The 17541-nt window shown below is 43.3% G+C and overlaps 1 protein-coding gene across 2 annotated transcripts in view; it reads right to left on the bottom strand.

Annotated features, from left to right (window-relative positions):
- Met (MET proto-oncogene, receptor tyrosine kinase) overlaps positions 1-17143 on the bottom strand; it is a 114134-nt gene extending 96991 nt beyond the window's left edge. Inside the window, exon 1 of one of the 2 annotated variants that reach the window (XM_060374043.1) lies at positions 16910-17143. The gene's annotated coding sequence lies outside the window, so the exon portion shown is untranslated. The remainder of the gene's footprint in view (positions 1-16909) is intronic. The other variant, XM_060374044.1, reaches the window with a different exon arrangement.
- Positions 17144-17541: the final 398 nt, after the last annotated feature.

Raw genomic sequence — 17541 nt, 5'->3', positions numbered from 1 at the left:
CTTTTTGTCTCTGCTTCCGAGTGTTAGACACAAGACACTGCTGGTTGTTCCATTTGCACGAGGCAAAAAAATTAAACAGCTGCACAGGGAAACAGGCCGTATGTAGATCCATTTTTTTTGTCATGGTGGCTGTACCATAAGGAAAGAGAAACTATTCTAGCAAGAAAGGGGGCAAGGGGTTCTATCAGGTGGGCCTTTCTTTCTGATTCCTTTCACTTAGTTCTTTAGTGTAGTGTGTTTTGCTCACACTGAGGATGTTTCCTGAGAAGTCAACATTAGCAAGCAGACTCCGAGGCTGAATGAATTAGGTCTGAGCTTTGAAGATGAAGTACACAATAGTTTCTTTTCTAAGCAAAGTAGAAATTGTGATACTACTGTGAATGAATGGAATTACCAAACTTGGCTCTATTTTTCTACAAGTGTGGATTTTCATGGGTGAAAATAATGCAATTATGTTGGAACAGAAATCAAAAGAATACAAACATGTTCAGATCAATATATCATCCGAAAAGAAAGAACTAAGCACATTTTCTACAAAATAAAAATTAAGCACTTTTAAATGGACAGAGAATGCCAAGCAAGTCAATCCCTATGAAAATAGGACAGGGCAGAGAAGTAAGTATAAAATCCTATTTCTAACATTAGTAAACACTGTGGACGCTTAAAAAAAATCAATAAACCTAAAGGTTAGGACAACTTCAAAACAACTGTGCTCAGCATTGCATTTATATAACTGATCAATTGAAGAGAAAATCACTCAGGGCTGTGTAAGAGTGTGCACACTGACTGGTGTTCCTATGAGTGTATAAGATATGTGTTTGAGGAAGAGAAAGGAAGAGCAAGAAGAGGGAATGGTCTTTTTAAATGGTCTTTTTCACTTAAATAGTCACTGCCAAAATGACTGGGAGTACCATCCTCCAGCTCATGCATAGCAGTGCTATCACAGGTAGAACACAAAGAGAAGAAAAGCTGAAGGCAGCTTAGAAAGCAAAGATGGCTTAAAGTTGGGTTTTGAAGGCAAATGACATGCTCAGACAACTAAGTGCATGGACACTTGGAGCACTGAGGATTCAAACACTCAGACAATCCAGGGGTTGAGGTATAGGGCTCTCCTGAATTTAGTAATAAAATTACTGTGTGGGAGGGGATGGCATGGTTGAAACTGCCAAATCACATTCACAGAGGCTTTTGTTGAAGGCCTGGGCTTTTGTTGTAGCTGGGAGTCAATGGATGGATATAGAGATTAGTACATATGTCCCATTTTAATGGCTATATGGTGGTCAGATTGAAGTGGGAAAGAGCCAAAGGCTATAAGACAGTGCAAAGTCTTTTAGGCATAAGGATAAAAATCAAGGAGAATAAACTGGAAACTTCATAGTTCAGTATCTATCTTCCTATCTTCATCAGGAGAGGGTATAAAACATCATCTCTCCAGCACTAGTTTTGGCTATCCAACATCTATGTAGATTGAATTCAGTACATGTTTATTTAGGCCCTGTTGTGTGTTTAGCGTACATCAGTGACCAGGCAAACACTCTAGTTCTTTTGGAAAGCACTTACTAGTTGGGGCATTCCAGTGACAGCACATATAAGTATGCTGGAGGTGGAGTATATTAGAAGTTGACAGTGTCTGGAAATCTGGTCTGTCTCAAGGGTACAGGAAGAAGTCTGTGACTTTTTGAGAAAAAGTATGATGGAGGGAGAATCCAGCCAAATGACATATGAGAAGAGATTCCTGAGCAGAGGCAAGAAGAATAAACAGGGGACATGTTTGGTGAGATTTTTTTTCCCCTTGGCAACCAAAAGATGAGATTTGGAAAGACAAAGAATCAGAACTGTCGGGCTCTGTAGGCCACTATGAGACTCTAGCATTTGTTGGAATGAAATGAAAACCAACACAAGGTGTGGACTGAATGAAATCACCTTGACTGTGCAAGGGAAGACTGCAGCGAGCACAGGAGAGCACGGCGCAAGTGTGAGGCAATGATGCCAGAGATAGGCTGCTTAAGCAGTTCATCAGTGACAGAAATAGTAAGTGTCCTTCTAGCTGAACTGGCTTAATTGTGGTTATAGTTTGAAGACACACAGAATGGAATCAAAATATCAGGTGTGTGAGTAAAAAAAGGAGGTAAAAATATTCCCGATTTTTGACAGAAGGGGTTAGAACAACCAGTGGGATTTAGGAACATCAGAAACTCGCTGGGGATGTGAAGAAACCAGCTTGATCGTGCTGTGCTCACAGCTGAGGTACTGTGTGAGCAGCCTAGAGTTGGGAGGCATGTGGAATATTTGAGTCTGAGAATGAAGAATGAAGGACTAGGCTAAAGACTTGAATTAAGACACTGCCAGCATGCAGATGGAGTGAAAAGACAGGAAATTGGGTGAGACCACCATGATGGGTGGTCTTCAGGGTCAACTTGGCTGGGTTTGGAATCACTTACGAGATACACCTCTGCATATGTCTATAACTGTGTTTCCAGAAAAGCTGGGGAGGGATGACGTACCCCAAATGTGGAATGTGGGTTAAACAGAAAGAGAAAAAAGAGAGTTGAGGCCTAGCGTTCATTGCTTTTGCTTCTTGATTGTGGACACAGTGTGAATCTGCCTGATGTTCTGCCACAAACCTCTCCCTGCCACAAAGGGCTGTGCTGCTGCAAAGCACTAACCCCCAGCTAAAACCGTCCCCTTCTCCCTCAGGTTGCTTCCTGTTATGTATTTTGTTACAACAACAAAGCAAGACTGAATACAAGCCACAAGGAACAGAACATAAGTGATAAGAAATGGAGACCTGAGGGCTGGAGCCAACAAAGCTAACAGGCTGGAAAAACAGGATGAGTGTGTCAAGCCAAGAGGGCAGCTGGAGATCTCTGCAGAACTCTCCTAACACCTGCTCTCCCAGTCTGTATCATATCTCAGCGTCTCTCATCTCCTGCATTTTCAGGTCATCGTACTAGACTCCCATCCATGGGAATTGTAGATGTGTCTTATTAGTCAGGGTTGTGTCTCTTCTTTCCCTGGATTTCTACAGTCTGCTAGCTGGTTTTCCCTCTCCACTCTTGAAATCTGTTCCCAAAGGTACAAGAGACTTTTTTTTATGCTGTTTCCATATTGAACAAAACGTCACTACCTTAGGAACTTACTCTTGCAGTTGCTGGACTAAGTAACCTGTTCTCTAGTTTTTAAAGCAAGCCACGTGCTCTTCCACTTTGGGTGTTTGCACACGCGGATTTTCTTCAAGGGGTGCTCTTACCTCACTACACCTGGATAACTCTCACTCTCTTTTAAGGTCTCACCTTAAGACCCTCATCTGGGAAGTCTTTTTTAGTGCCTCTCTTGCCCTCCAGCAGAGACACAGGAGCTCTTTAAGGTGCCTTCCCCCCATCCGGCGTTTCCTCCTAGCCTGTGAGCTTTAGTGTCAAAACCAACACCAACAGCTGGGTGGTGGTGGTACATGCCTTTAATCCCAGCACTGGGGAGGCAGAGGCAGGCAGATCCCTAAATTTGAGGGCACGCTGGTCTACAGAGCAAGTTCCGGACATCCAAGTCTACACAGAAAAACCTTGTCTCAAACAAAACAAAACAAAACGCCAATTCAATTTGTATGTGGAAGAGTTAATCCAAACAAAGAATTTGTAAATTTAGATAGAAAGTGATGACAGGATCAGGGAGATGTTAGAGAAAGAACATTTATGTGGTAATGGTTCAGCATAGATAACAATCATAAAAGTGACTGAGAACCCAGGAGATGTCAATCAATAGCTCTAAGGCAATGAGCTGATCGTTCAGGTGGAAGTGTCTTATAAGCTGAGGATGGCATTCTAAGGAAAAGGAAAATCTCTGGAAAAAAATCTTTGGTCCATCAGAGAGCAGTGCATTTATCCTTTACGCAGACTAAATATCCTAAATCCAAAAATCAAGAATGCAAAATGATCTAAACTCTGCCATCCTTTGAGTAGCTGCACACATGTAAAGTTTTGAATTTTGGAGCATTTTAAAATTTAGATCTTCCTTAGGGACACTCAACTAGCAGACATTCTAGAATCTGAAAGAAGACTAACATTTAAAACACTTCTGTTCCCAAGCTTTTCAGATAAGGGGCAGCACTGTCTTTATTCCAAAGGTACAAAGAAAAGTTGTAGACAGAGGAAGCACAGAGACACAGAGGCTGAGTTGGGATTATTTTTCAAAGCTAAGGCAAAACTTTCAAGAAAGAGGGCAGAAATTAGACATACGTCATGGAGTGTCATATACTCCAGAGAAGAGAATGGGAATAAAACAACCGCCCATTAGCTTTGCCAATGAGGGAATTTTCTTTGCCATATGGGGGAGGCTACTTCAATCAAATGAGTTAGGGAATGAATAAGAATAAAGAAAGTAGAGAAAGCAGGCTAGGCATGCACTTTTCAAGAACTGTTACTTAAAAGATAAGACAAAAATCACAGCACTTAGGCAACTGTGTATCCAAGATCCTATCAGCATGCCTTACATCTGTGTTTTATTTCTCTCTTGAAGCAGTGGCTGGCTGCATCAGGACTGCATGAAAAATGGTTAAAGGGACTTTAAAGATGGGAGCAGAGGGGGCAGAGGCGGGCAGGGCAGGCAGAGCAAGGTGATCAAAGATGTGGGGGAGTGTGGGAACAGGATCACAGGTTGAAAGAGCACTTCACTCTCTGAGATGTACTCGAGGAGGTAGTAATGAGCGGCATGGCCACCAAATGGGCTTCTGCTAGTCTCCAAGTAGGAAAGGCGATCTCACGTTGAGAATGAGGGAAGCCGAAGACAACTGAGAACTTGAGAGAATGGGGAAGTCACTGCAGTGGGCCTAGGGGAAGATGGGACAGAGACCTGTAGGAGAAACATTTGTTATGGACTGGCCAAAGTCGGGAGGACCACGAACAAAATTCCGTTTCAGGGTGCTCTCATCTTAAAGGCCTTAGTGCTTATTCCTACTGAGCGAGCAAGCTGATTTGAGGAGCAGATGGCTACATGATTATGACCTCCGGAGCAAATCCCTCATGTATTCGTTGCTCATCAGTCCCATAGGCCTTTATTAAGAGGAAATGCCAGCTTCCAATTATTATTGCCTCAGAATCAGATTTATTCAAATCTGGAAGAAATAACTTCTGGGGAGAAAGAAAACACATCAAAACAGATACTCTTCTTCTTCAATAAAGGCAATAACCTAAAGATGTTGAAGAAATGAATCATATATAATGATCATCTAGCTCTGAAAACTAAAACCCATTTAGGAATTGTGAGGGAGCCTTGATCTTGAATTCCAGGCTAGTTATTCAGTTAGAATGTTTAATAGCAGTTGGAAAGTAATTAATCAACTTATGACACAGATTTGAGAGCTGTCACCTTTCATTGCCATTAGGGAAACTGCTTGGATTTTAGCTGTGCTTTTCTGGTGACTTAAACAGCATTTTAAAAAGCTCCTTGAAGACCGAAAGACCGCTTAAAAATTACTGGGCCTTGACACACAGATTTCAAGAGACAATCTAAATATGTGATCTTCACACTGAAATGAAATTTAGAAGTTTCTTAATTTTGACTAGACAGAAAAGCATTTTTGAGACTCCCAAAATGTATATTCATTTCTGCTTGAAGTTCTTCCTCCATGAACCCACAAGAGCTAATGCAATGTTTAAACCTAAAGATTCTTCTAGTTCTTAAGTGACAAGTATTTGTTTGCTGTCTCTGTGTTAGCCAGATAGCATGCAAACCACAGGCTCTTGGAACAGTATGGCCTCTACCTGGAGGTGGGAGAGATGGGGTTCATGCCCAAATGTGAGGCAAGGTTAAGATGAGAGCTGCCCATTCCACACTCTTAGATAAAAAAAATACAGGAAGCAAAGACAAAAAGACAGGAAATAACACAAGCTTTCCTCAAATCTTTAGATCACTGTCTAAGTTTATTTTAAATATGAACTTTTTTTTTTTCCTGACACAATCTGTCAGCATGGACTCTGTCATAGTGAACATCCAAAGAAAGTCTTCAAGATACATCCTCAAGGGAAGCTAATTCACATCCACAAATGGTATGTCAGTGGAAAATGGTCATAGATATAGTTCTTAAGACCATACACAGCAATAAGAAAAGACTGTACGTAGCTTTTGCTCACAATAATAACTCATGCATTACAGTGATTATATAAGATAGAAAATGTTTCTGTGAAAGTCATAAAATTTTATAATCTTGTCTGGTTTAATGTCAACAACTTTCTCTGAGAAGATGAACTGAACACAGCGCATGAGAGTTGACCGCAGAGTGCTTAGACCGTGACACAGATAACAACAGCTGTGCATCTGCCTTACGGTCCTGCTCTTCTCACTCATAAACAAAGACGGGCTAGACTCAGAGGCCAGTTTACATCTGGGTAGTTACATTAGTAAGCTTTGCAATGAACCCTCTGAGCAGTTGGCTTTATGGAGAGAAGGTTTATGCGGCACATTGTCGAGGCTCATGAGCATGGATCAGTTTGGGTGACAATTTCATGGTGAACATCAGATGACAATAGCTAGAGTATAGGAAACTGGGTGCTCACATCTAGAGCCAGGGGTCAGAGAGGTAGTGGTGTCCCATAAAGCTCCAGGGAAATACATATTTCTTACTTCTACTCACCTTTTAAAGATCTACACCACCTCCACCCACTTCCTCCTTAAGAAAGAGGTTCCTTTTTCATGCAGTTCTTGGGTGACACAACCATATTCAAACCATAATACAGATAGTCTACTAAAGGTATCGGACGGGTCTTATGCTCTTTGGGTGGATGACACCTAAATGAACATCGGTACAAAGTCCCAATTTATTTCTAATATCAGAGATCAGACCTCTACTCTTGCCTGATGCGTCTAAAACAAAAAGGGGGAACTGTAGAGAGCTGCGGAATGCTATGCCTTAAAGATGGAGCTGGTTTCCGCCTTCCACCTTCCCGATGGTGAGTGCTCTCTGTCATAAACAATTCCACATTTGGCTAAGGCTGAGGATCTGGCTTGCTTCCATGTATGTGGACCTATCTGCATTGCCCACGTGGCACGCCTGGGTTGGCTACCCAGAGGCTATTTAAGCTGTGGGCTGGCTTTCCCCAGGGTCCGAGGATTGTTCAAGGTTCCTGAATAAACTGCATTGAGAAAAAAAAAAAAAAAAGAGAATGAAGGCATGTGTGAAGAGAGGGGAGGCTTATACTCTACCCACAACCTGACGTGTGTGTGTGTGTGTGTGTGATTCCACTGTTGATTTCCCATGCTGATCTGCCTCTTTCCTACTTAGAGTGAAGGCAACAATTAAAAAGTGGGCTATGGAACCTTACAAAGTTCCACAGAAAAATACAAAAGAAAGTACACGCGGCTAAGAAATATTTTGATAAATGTTCATCATCTCTAGCCATCTGAGAAATGCACATTTGTACTATTTTGAGATTTCAACTTAATCGCAGTCAGACTGGCTAAAATTAAGAAAAGACAACACAGGCTGGCAAGGATGGAGAAAAGAGAACCCGCATGCACTGTTAGAGGGAGTGAAAATTAACGCAACATCTGTGGACATCAGTGTAACAGCGACTCAGAAAACCACCATTTAACCTGTCTATACCACTTCTGGGCTTATATCCAAAGGCCTCTAGTTTCTACTACATAGATACTTGCTCATCCATGTTTGTAGCTGCTCTAATCACAATAGCTGGACCATGAAAACAGCCTAGATATCCACCAACTGATGAGTAAGTAATGAAAATGGTATGCCTAGAAAATGAAGTTATAATGGAGTTATATTTAGCTATAAAGAAAAATAAAAGTATAAAATTTATAGTTTTTTTTTTCTAGCATGGAGCTAGAAAACAGTGTACTAAATGAGATAACCCAGAAAGATAAACACCTCATGTTCTCATCAATATGTAGATTCTAGTGTCAAATATTTAACTTATTTTGGGGTTTAATTTGAAGTACCTATTGAATCAAGAAACTAGAAAGGGGCCATTGTTGGGAAGGGTGAAGAAATATTTCAAGGGAAGAAGGCTAATAGAACACAGGTGATGTAAAGAGGCAGAGGGAGGCTTAAGAAGAGAGAGGGATGGCAAGGTAGCACAGAAGGGGGTTGGGGTGGAACAATTACTGAGGATGGTTGGGAGAGCTGTGTAGAAATCCATTTGATAAGTCTCATACGAACATATTCGTATTCATTTAACAGGGCTGAGGTGGAGCTACTCTACAGATGAGGCAGTGCTCACCCCAGGAGATGTAAGTTGCCAAATAAGAAGCCCAGTGCCAGGTGTGAGGTGCCTCCCCTTGAGCTGTTGGTCAGAGATGTCCCCAAAACCCCCAAATAATTTAGATTATTGTCATTATTCTTGGTTGGGTCAGCGTTCCCCATCTGTGAACCCCATGGGCTTCAAGAGTGATTAGAAAGATATGTCCATGAGTACAACGAATTTTAGGGGGTAAATAGCTGCTTTCCGGTTTCATTTACGGCCCACTCCATAGGAGGAAACACATGCCCATTAACTGCAAATCTGGTCAAGAAACTATGGTTGGGGAGCCTTCACTCTCTGAAGGCTCAAATGGTGAACCCACTGCTATCAATTTGGCTAAATGGTCATAGTATCAAATCACCCTCTAAATTTGTATCTCTCTGCCTATGGGATGGTGCAGCTCTCTGACCTCATCAGAGAAGTTCTGTGTGCAGTGGATGGTGGTTAACAACAGAACACGGCCAAACAAAGTGCCTGTGGCGTGCACAGGCGCACATCTATATCCCATATTCAGGAACCATAGCGCAAGAGGCAGGTGGAAGTAACCGAAGAGTCGGAGGCTGGGGAGCCCCAGAACAGAACAGTCTCCTCTGGACATGACTGGACCACTAAGCTTGGGAGCTCACCGCAGTTGTGGCTGCACACACGAAACCTGCACAAGATCTAGCCGATCATTATTTTAGATGGAGAAGGAGGGGTCCTTGAGTGCCATTCCTAGCCAAAGTGCTATGGACAGTTGGCAGGTTCTGAGAGAGAGAAAGAGTCTGTTTTCCTTATGGGTGAGGCTCCTAGTATGTTGTCCCTATAAATCAGATTTATGGGCTATTAGATATTAAAAAAAAAAACGCGAAATAGGGTGCAGGGATCTGAAAAGAGTTAAGGGGAAGAACTGGGGGGGCAAACATGATTGAAATTATCAAGAATAAACTACTTTTTAAAAAGTAAGAAGGAAGTAAAAAGGAAGGAAGGAAGGGAGGGAAGGAAGAAAGGAAGGAAGGAAGGAAGGAAGGAAGGAAGGAAGGAAGAAAGGAAGGAAAGAAGGAAGAAAAGAAGTCAGATTTCTCAAGGAAGGCAGGCAGGCTTCTCATGGGACACTGTGACTTACAGTGCTCTTTGACCTTTCAAGTGTTTTCCTGTCATTCCCTTCTGTTTTCTCACTGATCCAATACCTATCACAAACTCCAGGTATTACTGAATTTCTGTATCTGTGGTATAAAAGTTATCACAAAATGTCTTAAACGGAACAATTTTATAGTCTCTCAAATATGTAAAGAGGCATTTCTTCATTTATCAAGATATAAGACCTTTTAATTGGAGTTTTAAAATACTTGCAATACAGTTGTGTAAAAAAAAAAACCCACATCATTATTATTAATGATTTCGCTAAGCACAACAACAAACACAGACAAGTCTAAGCTATATAAATAACTTTACTCCTCATGTATAGCTACCTGTAATGAAATGTCAGAACTAGCTTTACTGATATTGTATGGGTGCAGTAGGCCTTCAGGGTCAACAAAAGGTCTATGACGGTGATAACATAATTTCCCCCTCTTCTCTCAGCCTCACAAAAATGCAAGAAATGACCAAATTTTGCTACTTCGCATGTTGTGCACTCTGGATGAGGAAGGGTTTCTGAGGATAGTGTATGATAGGCAATTAGAAACCCACATCTGTCATCAAAGCAGGGCTCACTGGCATTTCTAGTTCTGTACCTCTCCCTCTCTCCAAAGCAGTTTTATCCATGTGCATTTCAAGCTACACGTTTGTGTTGAGTCCATATGGGAAGCAGAGTTACCAGAAATCACACACAAACAGGAAATGTGGCTACAGCAAGAAGGTGTTTTTCTCCACACAATGGAGTTCAAAGATGTGTCATCCATGTTATTCGGAGCAAAACCCAGTCGCTCCATTACCATTGAACAACCCCCTTCCCTTATACATGGCGGTCATTTATAACTATAGTATATGGCAGATTGTTCAAACTTGCTGATCTTCTTTTGCATCATATACCTTTCCTTTCCTGTGTTTAGCTTTTAATCAGTAAATGTGTCAAGGTGGGAGGAAGGATGACAGGACTAGGAAAAGAGGGGAACATCAATTTTCAGAAAGCATATGGTAACAACAGAATATTTAATCAAATTAGCCTAGAAATTCCTTCCTATTTTCGGCACTCTTTGCAAGGCAGTTGCTTCACGGTACAAAATGAATTTCAATAAATGTCATATATTTAGTCAGATGACTTATTTTTGAAATTTGCCAAAGCAGGTCAACCCACTCAGAATAGATCTTGTTCTAAGACATGACAGATGGATATTGATATTGAATACAAAGATTGGCATTGGGCAAAAGGCTCTGGGTGTGGAAAGAAAAGTCATTCACTTAACACTCAATTAGGTACTGAGTACTTACTAAGGGTCAGGAAAAAAAGGATGACTAGTTGGAATACTTGTTAGAAAGATGGGATGTGTCAAAAATATGTCATTGGCATTGGTAAGGGCTTCAACTGAGTACCATGGGAAGCAGGTCTCTGCATGTACTAACAGTTTTCACACTGCGTTAGTTGCATGCAATAAGCTGGCTTGGTAGTTTACACCTATCCCAGATTTTTAAAGATGCCATTTACTGACCCTTAGGAGAAAGCAACTTCATATTTTTTTGGGAAAAACAAAGGGTACTTCCATGGTTTCAAAGATTTCATAGACATCAAAGAGCTCAGAGGAACAGTCAGTTTATGGGTAATGGTTTAAGGTTTAGTGAATCAAAAACACATGGATTAAATTTCCCTTAAAAGACCCCTAGGTTTGAAACTCAAAGAGAGAAAATGCTCTGGTCTCAAGCTAAGCCAAAACTTATTGTTTCAAGTCAGTTTGAATTGTCTTAGGGACCCAAAACTTGGCTGGGCTTTTCTTTCCCACATGAGCAGGCCTCAGAGGAGGTGACCTGGCCCTGCTACACAAATTTACTCCACCTCTCTGACAGAGTTTGGATGACTACCTTATGTCAAAGGTCGGCAGATGGAGTCTTTTTTTTTATTTTTATTTTTTATTTTTTGATCCTCAAGCCATTCTGTTGTAACACACAACTTCAAAACTGGACCTGAGATTGTAGGTGCTATCTCAGATTTCCAACTAGCACGCAACACAGGATCATTTCAATACAGGAAAGGGGTTGTGATCTTAACATGTGCACTGCTTTATGGTGTATTACTATGTTTGTATTTAAAATTGTAGGAAGACATATAGCACATAATCTTCCTTCCTCACACAATGGCCTTTTCTAGCCGGGTTCTTTACCTAGTTTTTAGGGTTAAAGAAAACAGGTTCATCTGTAACCTGTGAGCCTTTATTCCTTTGGAAAAGTAGACTGCAACACTGCTTGCTTTGAAAGGGCACTCAAAGCCAGCAAGGCAGAGTTTCACTAGCAGGGAAGAAAAAAAAAAACAAAAAAAACAAAGAGGGAAGTTCAGTCAGATCCAAAATAAAGAGCCAAAATTCCAAGAGGAGAGTCTAGTCTGAAGGAGAGAAGTTGGAAATGCAGTTCACACACAAAGTTATGATGGATTCAGGTTTCAGAGAACGAGGGCCTCAAGTAAGAACAAAATAACTAGGTTATCCCGTTGCATAGAAATGTCCATTGCCTGATGCAAAGCATGTGGACTGGTCAGTTTAGAGAACTATGCTAATAGGTGATGAATGATAAGACACCCTTTTCTTTTTTTGACTTAACTTTCCAAAGTGGGATTTTTTTTTTTTTTGAGAATTCTAGAAAAACTAACTGCTTTGTTTACAAAGTATTCCAAGTCTCTCTGGCTGTGTGTGCTGTTCATTGGAACAGTACTTGAAGGAGCCTTAGCATGGGGCAGGGCACAAACAGCCAAGGCCACGTGGGGACAAATCCAGTCTGCAGTCTTTCTGATCCTCCTGCATATATCTTTAAACCGGGGAGGCTAAGCACCACCATGTTGGTCCATGACACACAGAGAGACCACATGATAATTCCAGTGATGGATTCCAAATGGTGCCCACCCCCTCCCGGGTAGAATTTTTTTCAGCACCTACTAGAAATGGATAGTTTCATTCATTTAAGCTACTTGTTTGCAGGTATTCATAGAGGGCATAGGCAAAACAGAGGAAAGGAAGAGAAGAAAAGGGAAATCCAGAGCTGTGTCTCGACACAAAAGGAAAAAGGACGCAGAGAGAAGGGAGACAGGAGAGCTCAGCATGCAGGCACACCATCAGCAACTGCCTTATTTGCTGGCACCCACTTGTCACCCTGGGAAGAACCAGCAATGACTGTATGGGTATTACTACCCACACATTCCATGAGGCCAGGCACAGGGCAGAAAGTAAGAAAGAACCTTCTTAACCTGATGGGCCAATATCTGATACTGGACCCAATGAATGTAGGGAAATGCCATGAATCATTTTTCCACATTCCATAAACAAAAGGGTCTGCTCCACATTTGTTCCTCCATCTTTAAGGCTGACACTACCCACAGAAGACATTTTTTTAATAGAACACCACCTAAACGAGAGACTCTGTGGACACTTGTGCAGTGCACAACTTCAGAAAAGCACAAAAACACCAGGGAACTGTGGGGGAGACACTGGTATTCACACTCTCTCTTTAAGGGTCTGGCTAAGGCTGTCCTTGATGGGAGGCCCTTCCCTAATCTCAGCACCAGATTTTCTTTCTTTTCTTTTTCATTTTCACCACTCTCATTCTTATCTTCTTCAGTGCCCACTCTCCTTCCCAACTAACATACAAAATGTGTTGGACTTATGAATTTCTTGTTTGTTTACCTCAACAGAACAGGATATCAGAGGTCACCGTTCTGTGGGCTTTATTCTCTCCAGACACATTGCACACTAGCGCTCTGTCTGGTAGAGATGCTCAATGAAGTATCTTAAATCCCCAGTCGCACTGTTAAGAGGATGGGGGCTTGGCTTTCATGAGCACCTGTGGTTCCCCCGCCACATCTCACAACTGCTTTGCCTTTGTCCCAGGAGTACAGCCAGGTTTTCAGCCTCATGATATAATTTATATGGCCCATAGGTCTTCACAAAATTGCTGTATGGTCCTACAGCTACACAACTGGATGCAAAATTAAAATGGAGAATAACCCGTATTAACACACTTGGCATGACCACAGAAAGAAACACACATGCCCGGGTCTGCGATTTCCGAAGTTGATTGTTCTTCATTTCACAGTGCTCACACCTCCTGTTACAAATGCCACACGTGTGATTTTTCTCTCAATTATGTTTTATAGCTTATAAAAACACTTTCTTCATTTTGTCAGTTGAAAAGCAAAGTAGTCAGATTTTACTGGATGTTTTTATTAAAACAAAACCCAAGGGAAATATAAACGTTAAACAATTTAACACAGCTGAAGAAATATCTGAGCAGGGGCTTTCTGATGGAAGGGCAGATTACAAAGTCACTCACAGCTCCTAATCTGATAATGGGGCAGAAGACCCCACACATAGGAATGAAATCGTTTTCTAAAGTCTTTTACAAAGAGAGAAAGTAAAAGGAAATTGAGAGGGGTATAGGAGAGAGAGAGGGAGGAAGAGGGGGAGAAAGGTGGAGGAGGGGGAAAAGGAGAGGGAGAGAAAAGGAGTGTGTGTGTGTGTGTGTGTGTGTGTGTGTGTGTGTGTTTGTGATCAGGGGCTTAGAAATATTACACCCATCTTGGTGTCTAACCCGTACCTCAGTAGAAGATTTTGCATGAGCTAAGCTCTGTTGGTGGCTGGGAATGGGATGGCTGAGGAGCACAAAGTGAGGTTCAAGCCAGCTCCTTAGTCTACAGTGTGGAACTGTGAAGGCCTTAAGGATGAGCTGTGCTCAGCTTGGAGGATATGAAGAATTAAATAAGCAGAAGCAGCTTAGGCGTGTTAAGGTCTTTATGTTGCAGTCTTCAGCAAATGAGATGATCGAGCTTCTTCACGTAATGTTTCCTTAATAATTTTGGATTCAAGCTCTGTTTCGTATGAGTAATATCTGTCTACACAATTAGACCGTAAATTTCTCAAGGGCATTTTATTTCCCTCCCCCACATTTAGATATTCTACAAGAACCAGCACAGATAATGCTCACAGTAAACTTCTTTGCTATTTTTGGTAAGAAAAATGTGCGTTTAGTTGTGAATCAGTATGTGTTAAGAACTCATAATCAAAATGATTCCAAACTGGCATTGGCCACTGCACCTACTGCATATTATTGAGAGTTGCATGCTATTTTGCACTGAGAAAAAAGTCATGAGACTCTGTCCTGAGGGCTCAGTCTCTGACAAGAGTTGCAACACGCACCTGTCGGGAAAAGGAAACTACTCCCCTTACACTTGAGTCTCTGTGTTCACTTCGTCCCTTAAGGGAAAATGATAAGGACTTTAGGAGCTCCAGGCACAAACATAATAGGCCGAAGGATATCACGGGGAGACTGGAGAAACGACTCAGCATTTACAAGCACTCATAGCTCCACCAGAGGACGCGGGCTGCGTCCACTGTACCCGCATCTACCCACCGCACTCCCAACTGTCTGGAGCTCCAGTTCCGGGAGATCTGATGCTCTCTTCTGGCCTCTACAGGCACCAGGCACACACATGCACACAGACAAAACACCCGTGCACAATTCTATCCCCAAGGGATAGGGAAAGAAGTACGGATGGCTTTGATGACGACCACCGAGCCGAACATCAGTGACGAATAAACCAGAAAACTGTGAGAAATGGGAGTCAAGTCAAGGTATGGAGATGAGGAGCAAAGGGGTATGGAAAAGGGAGGGGATCTGGAGGCATGATTAGCCATGCCTGACCATGGGTGTGAGAGCACATAGTGGCACCTGGACAGCCACACAAAGCGCAAGCCTTTCTGAGAGAACTGCATCTGAGAAAACCTTCCCCTGAGGTTACTGCACACACTTGTAAGAGAAAATCAGATTAGCTCTATTTCGAACTGTTTATTTCTATCAACAGCTCTGGAAATTGACCTTTAAAAATATATTTCTAAGTGCAGTCTTCATTAGAATATTTTTTTTTGAAAAGTTGAAGACAAACATGCGTCACTGTTCCCGTGGTCTTAGAAGTCATAAATTGTAGGTATTTGCCTTCTTGAGAAAATTGTTATTTTCCTCTCGTTCTAGACTTAAAAGTAACACAAATGTTAAACTTTCACATTCACTGCCTGTCCATATTTTCACCCTTTTATTTTGCAGATAAGGCTTTCCCTCGGGTTCTCAAAGCCATAGCGCGCCCCGAGTGTAAAGGCCCTGTTGCAAATGATCAGGAACAAAGGCAGTAGTTGCCTGAGCATCCTGGACACACGATAAATCCATCTTGTTTACAGCGGAGTACGGGTAAGTTAATAACTATTGACTAACGCACTGGTGAGTTTGAAAACTGACCACAACGTTTTAAGCACCTATTACACTTTGTAGGAACACGTTTTTGGAACCATAAGCTTTCTTATTGAAGGTGTACAGCACACTTGTGTGTTTTTATCTGTTCAGATGAGATAAGCCTTGGCTAATGGCAGAGACCACAGCACCTCATTTCTGTTCCACAATGGAACTTTACACTTGAGAACAAAGCCAAGTAATCTTCCAGCTGGAGAGAAAAGCTATATACCTGTAAATAATCCAGGCGATATTAACACTGTCCCCATAAAAACACAATTTATATCCCAGTAGCAAAGGGAAACGCCATGTACATCATTTTCAGATCATCTTCATGCAGAAGAAATTCATTAGTCAGCTATAATAGTTGAGCTGTAAAGGAAAATAATGTTCTTCTGAATCCATTTGCATGGCAATGTGTGTGTGGCTGGCTTTTGGAAGCGACAGAATAAACCTCCACCCAATGCTGTAAAATGCAAACAGTCTTCTTAAAATTCCGTCTATATTCTCTCCAGTTACAGCTTTTACCATCTCCTCACAGTCATGGACCGTTTTAACTTGGCAATTAGAGCCTCCTGATTATTTTGCCTAAGAAAGTTGACAGTATTTCATTCTGCCCCAGAGCTGCTTTGAACACAAGCCTGTGATAAGGGACAAGCATTCATGCGTGAGCCCCTAGAACCCTTGCCAACTGCCAAATTAGCAAATGGCTCTTCTAAACATAAAAGGTAGGAAACGGGGAAACCGCAGTTTGGAGTAAATTCTGCATTGTACTTTCATTGGTGTTTTAATAATTATACTGGTACTAGCCAAACTGCCTGACCTCTGGTTATAACGTATTTCACCTCTACTGAGTCCCAGCAAAAAAGATAAAGTAGGCTCGAAAATGATGGATCACACAGTCTTCGTGTTTGCCAGGAATAAAAAATTCAGACCGTCCCAGAAACACCTGCCCCTGGGAAAGACCCAAGCAAGCAGATAAAGCAGGGCTGGGAACAAGGAAATAGCTGGGCTCAAACCTTGTCTGCATCACCCTGGACAGGGTGACCGATCCCTTTTGTAAGGGCTGAGTCAGACCCCTACGGTGAAACTTGCAGAGCCACACCAGCCCTAAAGCACCCAATGCTCCCAGCGCCCCTGAGTCACACAGGTGGCCGCCAACAACGCTCTCCTAAAGCGACAGGCTCAATCCTAGTTTGCACCACCCCCTACCCAATCCCTTCAGTTCCCGAAGCCCCCTCGCCCCCCGAGCTCGCACCCACCTCGGTGGTCTTGCCCTCCGGAGCGGCAGCCAGTTCCCTTAGTGGAACAAAGAAAGCAGAGGTGCCGGGAGAGGGTGGGTGCGGGCTGGACGCGGCTGGAGTTTGTACCTTGCGGTGCCCGGAGCGCGCGGCGGCGAAGTCAGCCGGCCGGGACCACCCGCGCGCTCCGCCCTTCTCCGGCGAGTCAGCGGCCGCGCGGCATCTGGCTCTGCACCAGGTCAGCCGGGGCTCGGGAGCGGCGGACGGCGGCGAGGCCGTCCGGGTCACCTGCGGCCCGGGCCGAACCCCGCCGAGCGCCCTCGGACTGCTCCGCCCCTTCCCACACGCGCCCTGCCCGGCCCGTGACTCAGCCGGGCATCGGCGGCGCCCGGGCGCGTCCGGGCTGGAGGCGATGAGATCTAGGCACCCGCCCCAGCACGTGTCTCGCCCGTCCCTGTCGCTCTCGGTTGGTCCCACCGGTCCCTCCGGGGGGCCCGAGGTGGCGACTCGCACCACCCTGCTCCGGTTGGTGGCGGTGGCGAGGGGCGTCCCCGCCGTCCCCGCCTTCCCTGCAGCCCGTAAGCCTAGCCCTGGGGGGGGGGGGGGTCGCGCTTCCTCAAGCCCCGCCCACCCCCGCCCCCGCCAAGGTGAAA

Source organism: Meriones unguiculatus, chromosome 21 (assembly GCF_030254825.1).
Source record: "Meriones unguiculatus strain TT.TT164.6M chromosome 21, Bangor_MerUng_6.1, whole genome shotgun sequence".
Classification (NCBI taxonomy): domain Eukaryota; kingdom Metazoa; phylum Chordata; class Mammalia; order Rodentia; family Muridae; genus Meriones; species Meriones unguiculatus.
The sequence above is the reverse complement of the archived record's forward strand: the minus strand, read 5'-3'. Positions and strand labels throughout refer to the sequence as shown.